Genomic DNA, 13,576 nt, shown 5'->3' with positions numbered 1-13,576 from the left:
GATCTGGCCACAAGAGGTCTCCTCTGCTGAACTAGAGCATAGGCAAACTCAGTGGTTGGTGAACTTGTCTGCACCAGTGTCTTCCCGATTCCCCTGGGATGCTGAGGCACACCTGGGGTCCTGGTGTTAGTGGTTGTGGGCTCCACCCCCCCAGGGGCTCATGATCACCTCCCAGTTCGCTGAGGTGGGGCTGTCTGGGACAACTCTGGTCCTACACTTCTCCCCTTCAGCTACAGCAAGAGGGACCCTCCTTAGCGATTTTCCTAGCCTCACATGCTAAGAGATTGCCCCTTCACCTGATCCCACTGTTTCAGGATTTTTCCTGGGGAAATATTTTATGATCATCAAGGGGAGAGGTAGAGCATTTACCAATCACTCTGCCATCTGGCCTCATTCTTTCTCCAGAGGTTCCTGATGACCTTGGGGTGTGGAGTGTGGTGTCTATGAAGGACAGATGGTGTTGGTCTGATCATCAAGTGGTCTGGCTACTCTCAGGGCACAGTGTCTCTGGAGTTCTTGTTAGCCTTATTGATTGCTTTATTTTTTAAGGCCAAATCATTTTTCTTTCCAATGTCCTACTATACAGTCTGTTCTCTGGGTCCTGCTCACTTTTCTTTGAATCAGTTCATTTCAGTCTCTGAATCAGTCATTTACTAATTATAGCACTATAACATTAGATTTCTATCTCAACATTTATGTAGGCATCCCTCAAGTGATGGGTATGCACTTTGTTTCCAGGACCTCACTACTAAAAAAGGTACAGCTGGGTCTTTTTCTTCTGTCTTTGCTCTCTTTGGAGTATTCACCTAGTAGTTGTATTGCTGGGTCAGTGGGTATGCACAGTTTAGTGATTTTGGGGGTATAGTTCCAGATTGCTTTCCAGAAAGTTTGGATCAATTCTCATTTCCAATAAGGGTTCCTGTCCTTCTAATAACCACTTAAGCTACTGTTTTCTTTTCTTGTCCTTTTTGACAATCTTCTGGTTATGAGGCCACAACACTGAGAAGTTTTAATTTGCTTTTCTTTCATCATTAGTGATTTTGAGCATGTTTTCATGTGGTTATTGATAGCTTGCCTTTTTTGGAGAACTCCCTGTTCATTTCCTTTGGCCATTTATCTGTTGGGGAAGGGCTTTTATTCTTATATATTTGTCTCAAATTTGCCTATATGTTTTGCATACTAGAAAATTTACTGCAGTGATTGTCTCCTAGCCTACTATTTTATTTTTAATTCTGACCTCTTTGATCTCATTTTCTAAAAAAAAGTTTTTCAATTTTATGTCATCAAAGCTGTCTCTCTCCCTGTTTGCTCTCTGTCCCTGTTTGGTGATAAATAAATTAACAAACAGATAAATAAATCAATCAATAAATAAGCAAATAAACAAACAGATAAATAAATAAATGGATGGATGGATGAATTCCTCAGCCATAGCAGGAAAAATAGCTCTTTTCTCCTCTAATTTCTTAATGATCTGACCTTCAAACTAGGACACAACCATTTGAAGTTTATGGTTTTATATGGTGTGAGGTGCAGGGATGGTGAAACTGCAGCCTTCTAGGTCCTTGGGTGCAGCCATTGGACCAAATCCAAATTTTACAGAACAAATCATTTTATTAAAGGGATTTGTTCTGTGAAGTTTGGATTCAGCCAAAGGGCCACACTTGAGGACCTAGAGGTCCACATGTAGCCTTGTGGCAGCAGGTTCTCCACCCATAGACAGTGAGCTATTAGTTCAAGCTTAATTTCTTCTATGTTGTTCTCTAATTTTTCAAGTACAATGATATGTTGTTACCTATCCATCCCACTGGATAGGTAACAGTGGGGATAACCCGCTACTTGGCACTTAGGAATTTCTCAAACCAATGCTATCATATTCAGGGACTTTGGGATCTTGTATGCTTAATTTGTTGCACTGATCAATTTTTCTATTTAAAAAAAGGTACCAAATTCTTTGGATAATTATTGCTTTATGGTATAATTTGAGGTCTGATATGGCTACTCTACTTTCTTTCCATTTTTTTCATGTTTTCCCTATGGCTTTTTCATCATGTATATCTCCAGATGAATTTTAGTAGATCTTTGATAGTTTGGTATAGTGCTAAATCTGCAAGTTATTTAATGTATTGATATCATTTTTACTAGATGAGCTTGGCTCATGAGAACTCATATGGCTTAGTGAATAAACAATTAGCTTTACAGCCCTGACGTCCTACCCAGATTCAAGTCCTTCCTCTGACACACATTGGCTGTGATCCTGAGCTCGTCTCTGAAACTCTCAGTGCTTTAGGCAGCTCACCAAGAGTCTCAGTTACAGAGAAGGTACCAGACCTAGGAGGAGCTTCCTCCTTGGGGATTTCCCTGTTACAATGAAATCACTGGTCTTCTCTCTAGCCCATCTCTAGCATGGCACATCTTTGAACAATCGATTGTCTAAAATTATCTGAGTCATCCTTTATTTTTGTAGAGCACATTTTTGAGGTTGTATTCATATAATTCCTAAGTATGGCTTTATAGGCAGTCTCCCATATCCTCTATAAATTCTGTGTTTGTTTTCAGTGGAATTGCTCGTTCCATCTCTGCTGGGTTTTGTTAGTAAAACACAGAAAGATTGACTACTTGTGTGGGTTTGTTTTTATATCCTACTACTTTATCGAAGATTTTACTTATTTCTTTTACTATTTTAGTTAACTCTAGGGTCCCTAAAATATCACATCAACTGTAAAAAGTGATAATTTTGTTTCTTGTTTACCTGTGGTCATTCCCTCTTTTTTTACCTCTTGTCTAATTGCTACACCTAGCATTTCTATTACTCTGTTGAATAAAAGTGTTACCAATAAATATTCTTGCTTTACCCTTAGTCTTATTGGAAAGGCTTTTGTGCTTCCCCATGAAAGATAAAGCTTTTGAGAAAATATAACATCCCTTTTGTTAAAAACAATTAGAAGTATAGAAATGAAGGCTGAATTCATTAATAGGGTGAACAGTATCTAAAATCAAGATAAACACAGTATCTATTGATATAATTATGTGTTTTTCTTCTCAAAAAATTAATGTGACTTATTTTCTTAATATTGAACCAGATAGCCATTTCTAATATAAACACAATCTGGCTATGGTAACATTTTTGTAATATATATTCTGGGAGCTTCTTTGCTCCTACTATTTTATTCAGTATTTTTATTTATATTCATCAGAGAGAATGGGCTATCACACTTTCTTGCCTTAGATTTTGTATTTAAAATCATATTTTTTCCTACTGGAGTTTCCCTATTTTAAGAGACAATTTATGTAAAACTGAATTGTTCTTTAAGGATTCACTAGAATTCATTTGTAAATCCATGTTCCTTGGGTTCTTTCTCTCCCTTCTTCTCAACCTTTGCAAGTTCATTTATGGTTTGTTCATTTTCTTTTTGTTTTATTAATATGGATACTTTATGTTTTTGTAAATATGCATCCCTTTATCATTTTTGTTAGCATAAAATTGAGAAAAAAGAATTTCTAATACTTTCCTTTCTTGCATCTGCCTCAGGTCTCTTCCCACATAAATCCATCCTCCGTTCAGCCACCAAAGTGATTATCCTAAAGCATAGGTTTGACTATACCACCCCTGTCTCCCCAACCATACTCTCTCCTTCTCCCTCTCCCTCCCTCCCTCCCTCCTCTCTCTCTCTCTCTCTCCTCTCTCTCTCTCTCTCTCTCTCTCTCTCTCTCTCTCTCTCTCTCTCTCTCTCTCTCTCTCTCTCTCTCTCTCTCTCTCTCTCTCTCTCCTCCCCTCCCTTCCCTCTCCAGCACCAACCAATTCCCTCCAGGATCAAATACAAAATCCTCTGTCTGGTATTCAATGCCCTTCCTAAGCTCACTCCCTCCTACCTTCCCAGTCTTCTTACACCTTACTCCCTTCCATACACTCTTCAATTCAGTGACACTGGCCTCTTGGCTGTTCCACCAACAAGACAGTCCATCTCTGTTAATTATTTCCTATTTATCCTGTACATATTTGTTTGCTTACTATCTCCCCTCCCCCCGTATGGTGAGCTCTTTGAAAGCAGGGATTGTCTTTAGCCTCTTTTTCTATCCCCACTGCTTAGCACGGTAATTGACGCATAGTAGGCACTTATTAAATGCCGACTGGCTGATCTCCATCTTTTGTTTCCCATTTAAAAAATCCTGGTAATTTGGTTGTCCTTTAAAAAAAACCAATTAGCTGTCTGTGTATATTTCCTCAAATTTGAGTCTTCTTTTATTTTCAGAATTTTTCTTTCTGTGCAGTTTTAGTTTTTTCTATTTATTTCTTTTACAGGATTTCTTTTCTTTTGGTCTTTCCGTTTTCTCTTATTCAAGAATATATTTGGAAAAAGTAAATTGTACATAAGGATTGCTTTGCCTGAATCCTGCAAGTATAGTGGGTCATTTTATCAATTTATTCTATGAGAGGATCTCTTTTTCTAATCTGTCATTTTTTCTTTCTCATTTCCAGCTCTGGCCAGATGTCTGACGCGTAGGAGGAGCTCAGCAAATGTAGATTGACAGTCAGACTGATTTGTTCTGCGGGGGCCGCCCCCTCTCCCACGCTCCCCCTCCCCACCCCGAAGTCACGACATGCTTTCCATTGGCTGAATCAATCCTCGCCTCCCGAGGTGACGTCACAGGTCTCCTCCTTTCTGCGGTTTTCACCTGGGCTGGGGTGTTGCGCATTCTGTGAAAACGGGCTGCCAGCAGCTCTAGTTCCATCCGCCTTCTATCCCCGGCCCCGGGCCTGGCTGATTCCCCAGTAGGAGTCCCCTGTGTGTGGCAGGTAAGTCCCTTTACTCCCTCCCTTCCCTCCCTAGAACCCCAAAGGGGTGTAGCTGTTCGCTCCCCCCACCCCACCCGCACCCCCAGACCTCAGTCTTGGGCCTTTTAGGCTTAACTCATGGATAGATCTGCAGCTGGATGTGCCCAGACATCTGTCTGTCTGTTGTGAGGGATGGAGGTCCCCCGGGAACGCATCCAGTGATTTTCCACCTCCCCACCCCACTTCAGCGGCCCCCCCCCCCGCACTACAGCTCCACCGCTTCCCCCCTCCCCCCCCAGCCCCTCTGTGGAGCGCCGCCCAGAAAGTGGGATTGGGAGGGGGAGGGAGGGGGGGGGGAGAAACAGTGACTGTCTACTAAATACCTCTTATTTTTCTATCTTTCCATTTTCATTCATTATTATTCTGGACTCAACAAACGCCCGATCAAACAAACATTTCCATGTACATCATACAACTGAAAAAGGAGGCTGTCCATACACCTGTTGATCTTGTCATCTATAGCTTCGTTTTTAGGTCTTTTTTAAACTATATAATAAATTCAATTTGTATTTTTCAAAGCTGTCAGTGCTTCTTTCTGGCCTTCTGTTCTAGTCTGTTCAGTTGTTTTTGTTTTTTGGTGGTTTGTTTTTTGTTTTTTTTTTTTTTTTTTTTGCTTTTTTTATTTGTTTGGTTTGATTGTAAGATGCCTTAGCGACCATCTTTTTTTTTCTTTCCCCTATCTCTGTCTTCTCTCCCTCCTACACCCCACCTCATTAAAAATAAAAAAAAGAAAGAAAGAAAAAGATAGCCTTTGTAACATATATACATGGTCAAGCAAAAAAAAAAATCTGCAGTTTATCTGTATCTGAAAATGTGTCTTATTCTGCGTTTAGATTCCCTCAGCTGTCAAGATGTGGGTCCAGTGCTTCATCATCAGTCTTCTAGGATCTTAATTGGTCATTGCTTTGATCAGAGTTCTGACGTCTTTCCAAGGGTAAACCCCACCTTTTTTAGGCTCACTGAACTGAATGCAGAACTAATATAGCTTTGTGAGGCCAGCCAGGTATGCACAACAGCCCATCTTAAATAGTTAAAAATGCACAAAAGGATGGTTCTAACCACTGGATATCTAACCAATGTAACTGGACTGGGAAGAGTAATTCTTTATTTTAAAGGTTTTTAAAATTTATTTTTATAAGCCTTTATTATTACTTCCTCCCAGTAGCACCCCCTTCCCCACAACAACGACAAAACCCTCACAATAAATATGCACATTCTAGCAGAACTGATTCCCATCTTGACCATGTCCAAATAGGCAGGTGTCGTTCTGAATTTTCAGTCCATTGCCTCTCTGGCAGAAGGTGGATAGTATGATTCAACTACAGTCCTCTGGACTGCATTAAGTTGGGTTCTAACAGGTTTTTTTTAAAAAAAAAATTTCTATAATGTTGTCACTGTGTAAGTTGTTCTAGTCCTGCTCACTTTGGTCTGTATCAGGTATTAAGAGTTCTTCCTAGGTTCCTCTGAAACTGTTAATTTCTTATGGTACAATAAAATATTATACTACTATTACAGTCATTGTATGTGGATACCCCCTTAGTTTCCAGGTTGGGGCTTCTATAAATAAGTGCTTCTTTATAGAAGCAAAAAGTGCTTCTATAAATATTTTTGTATGTATGGTCCTTTTCCTTTGTTCCCAATACAGTCTAAGCCTAGTGGTATTCTAGATGGGCCACAATTTACAAACTTTTGGGGTACAATTATAACTTGTTTCTCAATATGTCTGGACCAATTTGCATCTCTACTAGCAATGATTTCTGCATGCCCATTTTCCTGCAGCCTCTGCAGCATTTGTCATTTTGTTCATTAATAGTCAGTAAATATTTATTAAGTACCTACTATGTGCCAGCCACTGTGTTAAGCACTGGGGATACAAATACCAAAAAGAAAGACAGTCCCTGTCTCAAGAAATTTACAATTTAATGGAGGAAGATAACACACACACACACACACACACATGCGTGTGTGTGTGTGTGTGTGTGTGTGTGTGTGTGTGTATATGTATGAGGGAGGGAGGTTTCATTTTTCATCCTTGTCAACCACTCTGATGGGTGGGAGGTAGAACCTCAAACTTGCTTTAATTTGCATTTCTCTAATTATTACTAACTTGGAGCATTTTATCATGTGGTTGTTGAGTTCTGGGATTTCTTCCTTTGAAGCCTATCTTTTCACAGTCTTTGACTATTTATCTATTGGTTCATGGCTCTTAGTTTGATAAATTTGAAGCAATTATATATATATAGTATACATACATACATATACACACATGTATGTATATATGTATATATCACACATATTATAAGCCTTTAATAGAGAAATTCGCTGCAAATTTTCCCACATTATACTTTTACTCTTCTAATTTTAATGGTATTAGATTTGTTTGTGCAAAAGTTTTTTCAATTTTATGCAATTGAAATTGTTCATTTTATTTTCTGTGATTATCTGTAGATGTGAAAGGTAATTATTTTCCCCTTGGTTTTCTGGTTTCTCCATAGCCTATGATTTGTGTTCTTAACCATAGTGGATGACACCTCAGGCTTTCTTTGTAAAATACTACACAATATGAACAATGTTGCCACATGGACAAGGCTGTGTTTTAATGGGACAAGGTGCATGTAATTATATATAATAGTTATATAATTATATAACAATTATATAACAAAAAAGGTACTGCCCATTCAGTTCCAGATTAAAAATCTCGAGATTTCTGTCATGACAGAGAAGGACACTTACCTTGACCTCAGAATTCCTAGGGGGTTCCACAACATAAATTCATTCCATGATGCTATACTTATTATACCATCAGATTTGTACCTAGTGGACAGGGTGGATCTAGCACCCTGCTAACTCTATTGTACCCTGTGTCTCTTTTTGTTTTAATAATATTGTAGTCTCCCCAAATATCTTGAACCTCTTGGATAGAATAATTAAAAAGAATGGGAAAATAGAATTGTACCTACCTCAAAGGACCAGACTACCTCATGGATTATTGATGATATTCAGAAATGCTTCATATTTGTCTGGTTTTGTTATATATAATGCTACACTACTAAAGTTGTTCATTGTTTGGATTAATTTTTTAGTTGACTTTTTAAAGTCAATCTGCATAAAGTGATTGTTTTTTCTTGGCCAATATTTACTTCTTCAAAAAGGTTTTATTGTCTTATTTCTATGCCTTGAATTTGTAGTAAAATATTGAAAAGCAATGGTAATAATGGACATCCTTGTTTCACCCCTGGTCTTGTTGGAAACACTTCTAGCTAATCCCCATTGAAGCTATAGCTTGCTCTTAGTTTTAGATATAGTTCTTATCATTTTAAGGAACTTTCCAATTATTCCTATGCTTTTCAATTTTTTGAAGCAGGAATTGCTATTTTATAAAAACCTTTTTATGCTTCTATTGGAATAATCATATGATTTTGTGAATTTTGTTGATAAATTATGTTTATAGTTTTCCTAATATAGAACTAGACCTATATTCCTGGCATAAATGGAACCTGATCCTAGTACAAGGGTCAGGAACCTGTGGCCTCGAGGCCACATGTGGCCTTCTAGTTCCTTGGGTGTGGTCTTTTGACTAAGTTTAAGTTTTACAGAACAAATCCTTTTATTAACAGGATTTGTTCTTTGAAGTTTGGATTCAGTCAAAGGGTTGCACTTGAGAACCTAGAGAGCCTTGAGGCTGCAGGTTCCCCACCCTTGTACAAGTATATATCAATGTAGCCTCCTTGCTAATAATTTATTTAAAGTTTTCTTATCAATAATCAATATCAAAATTGGTTTATATATTTTTCTCCTTTTGACTCCGTTTATTTAGTTACCAGATTTTTGTCATAGAATGGATTTTTTAGGATCCCATCTTGACCACTATTTACCTCTTTATGTAGTATTTGAATTAATGTTGTTTAAATGTTAGGGAGAATTTGGTTTTTTTCTTTGGCTAACTTAAAAAAAATTTTAACATTCATTTTTTTTTTATTTTGAGTTCCAAATACTCTCTCTCCAGCCATTCCTTCCCCTACTCATTGAGATGGCATGTGATATACATGATCCATAAGATATTTTCATATTAGCCATTGTTGCAAAATAAAAAGCAAGAAAAATAAAGAAAATTTTAAAAAGTGTGCTTCCATCTGCACTCAGAGTTGATCAGTTCTCTCTGTGGAAGTAATCAAGAGTGATTTAGAGCATTTTTTTCTGTATGACTAATGATAACCTTATTTCTTCATCTTAATATTATTTGTTCATATTAGCTGGGAAATGGCTTTTATTTTTATCAATTTGGTTTCATTTCCTTATCTGACAGATATATTTTTCCATACTCCCCTAATTTGTCTAAATCTTTTTACCCATTTTGATCTTATCTTGGTATAGTGTAAGATGTTGGTCTTAGCCTAGTTTCTGTCAATATGCTTTCCAGTTTTCCTAGCAATCTTTATCAGATACTGAATTTTTGACCCAAAAGCTTAGATCTTTGGGTTACTCAAACACTAGATTACTATGGTTGTTTACTACTGTGTATTATATGCCTGATCTGTAATGCTGATCCAACACTCTATTTCTTAGCCAGTAACAGATTGTTTTGATGATTACTGTTTTACTACACAGTTTGAGATCAGACACTGCTTAGCAGCCTTCATTCACATTTTTTTCATTGTTTTCCTTGATATTCTTGACCTCTTGTTCTTCCAAATGATTATTGTTATTATTTTTTCTACCTTTATACAATAATTCTTTGGTAGTTTGATTGGTATGGCACTGAATAACTAAATTAATTTGGGCAGAATTATCAGTTTCATTTCATTGACTCAGCCTATCCATGAACAATTAATATTTCTCCAGTTGTTTAGATATGTCTTTATATGAAAAGTGTTTTATAGTTGTGTTTGTATAGTTTCTAAGTTTGTCTTGCCCATAGATTCCCACATAGTTTACATTGAACTGTTATTTTAAATGGAAATTTTCTGTCTAGCTCTTCCTACTAATTTGGAAGGGAGATAAAATATAGAAATGCAGCTGATTTATATGGGTTTGTTTTATACTCTAAAACCTTGCTGAAATTGTTCATTGTTTCAACTAGTTTTTGAGTTGTTTCTCTAAGATTATCTAAGTATACCATCATATCTTCTATAGAAAATGGTTTTGCTTTCTCATTACCTACTTCAGTTCTTTTTCTTGTCTGATTGCTATAACTAGCATTTCTAGTACAATATTAAATGATAGTGGTGATAGTGGATATCCTTGCTTCATCCCTGATCATATTGGAAAGGGTTCTACGTTTTCTCCATTACAGATAATGCTTGTTCTGAGTTTTAGATAAGTAATTCATTTTAGTAAATCCTGCACTTATTTCTGTGTTTTTTATAAGAATGAGTGTTGTATTTTGTCAAAAGTTCTTTCTGCACCTATTGAGATAATCATATGATTTTTGTTGTTTCTGTTAGTGATATGGTCAATTATGCTTATTTCTCAATATTGAATCAGTCCTACATCACTGGTACAAATAGCACCTGGTCTTAGTGTATGCTTTGTGACATATAACTGTAATCTCCTTGCTAATATTTTGTTTAAAATTCTTTGTATCAATATTCATTTTGAAAATGAGTTTGCAGCTTTCTTTTTCTACTTTTGTTCTCCCTGGTTTAGGTATCAAAACTATATTTGTGTCATAGAAGGAATTTGGTAGGACTCCTTCTTTGTCTATTTTGTGAAATAGATAAATGTTAGGAAAAATTCACTTGTAAATTCATCTGGTCCTGGAGATTTTTCTTAGGAAGCTAATTTGTTGCTAGTTCAATTACTTTTCCTAAGATTGGGTTATTCAAGGATTCTATTTCCTTTTCTCTTAATCTGGGCAATTTATAATTTTGTAAGTTTTTGTCCATTTCATTGAGATAGTTTTATTGGCATATAATTGGGCAAAAGAACTCATAATAATTGCTTTCATTTCATATTCATTGGTAGTTCATTCATCTCTTTTTTTCATTTTGATATTGGTAATTTGGTTTTCTTTTACTTTTAATCAAATTAAAAATGATTTATTTAACTTATAGATTTTTTTCATAAAACCAGCTTCTAGTTGTACTTGTTACTTCAATGGGTCTTTTAACTTTCAATTTTATTAGTCTTTCCTGTGATTTTTGAATGTATTTATTTTAGTGCTTAGTTAGAAATTGTCCTTTTTTGTTGTTGTTTTTAGTTGCACATTTAGTTCATTGATGCATTCTTTTTCTTCTTTATTGATGTAAAATTTCCACTACGTACTACTTTGCATCTCACAAATTTTGGTTTTGTCTTATTATTGTCATTATCTTCCCCTTCACCCTTCCCCAGGTTGCAAGGTATTTATTGGGCCAGAGAAAATATGTTATAATTTGCAAACCTTTACCCTTTACACTATTTGACTACCAACCTCTTATCTCGTTCTTCAACAAATGTTAGATTGATGCAAAATAAAGAGAAAAAGAAGAAAATAATGAACACAACTGATTGGTACATTGAAAAGGTTTGAAAATATGTGCAGTATGTAATCCCTGTGGACCTCCCACCTCTGCTAAAGGTTGCACTATGAGCATATTCTAATACTGCTTCTTTCAACACACTTCAACACATTTCCTTATAATTTTGTGCTATATAACTATGTCTGTGTATATTTGCATATATCTATATTTGCATTTTGTTTGTTCTTTCTACTTACATTATTGAAATCTTTGTGTATATTGCTTTCTTTACTCTCTTTACTTGACTCTGCATCAGTTCCTATAAGTCTTTCTATAGTTCTCCATATTCATCTTCATCCTTTCTTATGGCATATTAATATTCCATTACATTTGTGCACCACAGTTTCTTTTAGCAATTCCCCAACTGGGAATCTACTGTTTCTAATTTTTTGCTAACTCTACAAGTGTTGCTATAAATAATTCTTCCGTATGGACATTTCTTTTTGTCAGTGGCCTCCTTGAGGAATAAACCCAGTAGTGGAGTTTGGGGGTCAAAGGGTATGGATATTTTATTTACTTTCTTTGTATAATTCCAAATTCCTTTACAAAATGGATGTACCAATTCACAACTCCAGCAGCAATTCATCAGAGTGCTTAATTTCCCACAACCCCTCCAATACTGATTATTCTCATCTTTTGTCATTTTGCCAATTTTCAAGGTGTAAGGTGGAATCATTTCTCTTAGCACTGATTCCAAGCATTTGTGTATGTGTGTGTGTGTGTGCGTGTGTGTGTGGTTGTGTTACTCCTCTGTGAATTGTTTGCTCATGTTCTTTTACCACTTATCTAAGAGTAAATCACTCTTGCTCTCTTATGTATATATTAATTGTTTATATATCTGGATACCAACACCCTTTAAGAGCAATTTGATACAAAGATGTTTTTTCCCATTTAACCACTTCCTTCCTTATTCAAGGTGCATTCATTTTGTCTATGCAGAAGCTTTTCTGTTTTATGCAATCTAAGTTATTTATTTTATCTTTTGTAATTGCCTCTATCCCTTGTTTGGTTAGGAATACATATCCTACTCACAACTGTGACAGATTATATGATCTGTTTCTCTTCTAATATTTGTATTATATGTTCTTAGTAGTAAGGTCACATATCCATTTTGGAATATGGTGCAAACTTAGCCTAATTTCTGCAAGACTGATTTCCCATTTCTCAGCAGTTTTTATCAAATTGAGAGTTCTAACATATGTTTTCCACCTTATTACGTTATTAAGTTGTTATTGATTCTCCCTTGTCTAGTCTTTTCCATCACTCTTCCTCTCTACCTATAACCAATCCAAGATGGTTCTCATGACTGCTGTTTTATAATATAGTTTGAATTCTTGAGGTGTTCACTCTTCAGTCCTACTTCATTTGATAATTTCACTTGGTATTTTAGATTTTGGTTTTTCCAAATGAATTTTGTTATTCTTTTATAAAATTCTATAAAGTATCCCCCAGATAATTTGACTGGCATGGTATTAGAAGACTAAATTAACTTTTGTAGTTTTATCATCTTTATTCTATTGGCACAGCCCAGCTAAGAACGCTGGCATTTATATTGTCCTTCATTTCTTGAAGGGACACTCTGAATCTCTGTAAGTGTTTTGTGTGTATTTGTAGATTGATCCACACATATTTTAAGCCTTTCCCACTTGATTTGGAAGTTATTTTCCTTTCTATTATTTCTTATTGTATTTTGTTATTATTACATAAAAATGCAGTTGATTTTTGAAGGTTTATATTGTGATTTGTCTTAGGTTGAAATGAACTTGTGGAGCCAGTCCTTGAAATAATACTTTATTGAAAAGAGGAAAATAGAGTGCATGCATGTAGGTAGCCTAAGAGAGACTGTGGGAGAAATCCACTAGAGGAGTCCTTTTTATACAGACCATAGAGTGGGAACTTCTCTAGGTATCTAAAAGTAATTCATGTGCAGTACAGTTGTTTCTCAGATCTTATATCAATATGATTTTTTCAGGTCTTATTTCAATTAAATTTATTTCAATACAACTAATTTTCAGAATATTCATCCAGCTATTTTTTCATTGGTATGTTTATCATGACCTATGCACCTCTATAACATTGGCAAAACACTGACTGAATAATCTATTTGTCTGGTTTTATTATGTGCACATGGGCATGGCAGAAGGAAAGGAGCTACACAAAACTACTTCCTAAAACTAGGCTATGTTAAAATTTAACCTTCACTTACCCTTACAGTCTCTTGTTTTATGCTATTTTATAGTAT

The 13,576-nt window shown here is 35.8% G+C and overlaps 1 pseudogene; it reads left to right on the top strand.

The window, feature by feature from the left end:
• The first annotated feature begins 4,502 nt into the window (after positions 1 to 4,502).
• The window catches only part of LOC140515726 (E3 ubiquitin-protein ligase DTX3L pseudogene), a 46,802-nt pseudogene continuing 37,728 nt past the window's right edge, over positions 4,503 to 13,576 (top strand).

Source organism: Notamacropus eugenii, chromosome X (genome assembly GCF_028372415.1).
Source record: "Notamacropus eugenii isolate mMacEug1 chromosome X, mMacEug1.pri_v2, whole genome shotgun sequence".
Classification (NCBI taxonomy): Eukaryota; Metazoa; Chordata; class Mammalia; order Diprotodontia; family Macropodidae; genus Notamacropus; species Notamacropus eugenii.
Note: the sequence above shows the minus strand (reverse complement) of the source record. Positions and strands in the feature narration are given on the sequence as shown.